Source organism: Cryptomeria japonica, unplaced genomic scaffold (genome assembly GCF_030272615.1).
Source record: "Cryptomeria japonica unplaced genomic scaffold, Sugi_1.0 HiC_scaffold_67, whole genome shotgun sequence".
NCBI lineage: Eukaryota > Viridiplantae > Streptophyta > Pinopsida > Cupressales > Cupressaceae > Cryptomeria > Cryptomeria japonica.
The window spans coordinates 247,501-248,145 of record NW_026728889.1 but is presented as its reverse complement, the minus strand read 5'-3'; positions in this window follow the sequence as shown (position 1 = coordinate 248,145).

Genomic DNA, 645 nt, shown 5'->3' with positions numbered 1-645 from the left:
TCCCGCCCCATCCCTCGCCTCGCACCCCCGATTGCTATGCGGTGAGGCTCCTCGGCCGCCTTGGAACCATCTGTGTATCGGACGCATCGCGGGATAAGGGGTTGGCACTGGCAGTCGCCCCAAGCGCGTCCGATGCTTGGACCATTCCGAGGTGGCCCTGAAGCCTCTTCCGTCTAGCCGTTGGGGCCTTCCCGCCCCATCCCTCGCCTCGCACCCCGATTGATATGCGGTGAGGCTCCTCGGCCGCCTTGGAACTATCTGTGTATCGGACGCATCGCGGGATAAGGGGTTGGCACTGGTAGTCGTCCCAATCGCATCCGATGCTTGGACCATTCCGAGGCGGCCCTGCAGCCTCTTCCGTTTAGCCGTCGGGGCCTTCCCGCCGCATCCCTCGCCTCGCATCCCGATTCCTATGCGGTGAGTCTTCTCGGCCGCCGCGGAACTATACCTGTTATTGCTACTGCATCCTTCGGCTGGTAACCTCCTCTGCCGCCTTGGAACGTTCTCTTTGTCGGACGCGTCGCGGGATAAGGGGTTGGCACTGGTAGTCGCCCCAAGCGCGCCCGATGCATAGACCGCTCCGAGTCGACCTTGCTTTCAGCCTCTCACATGCATAGACCTCTCTGAGTCGACCCTGCAGCCTCT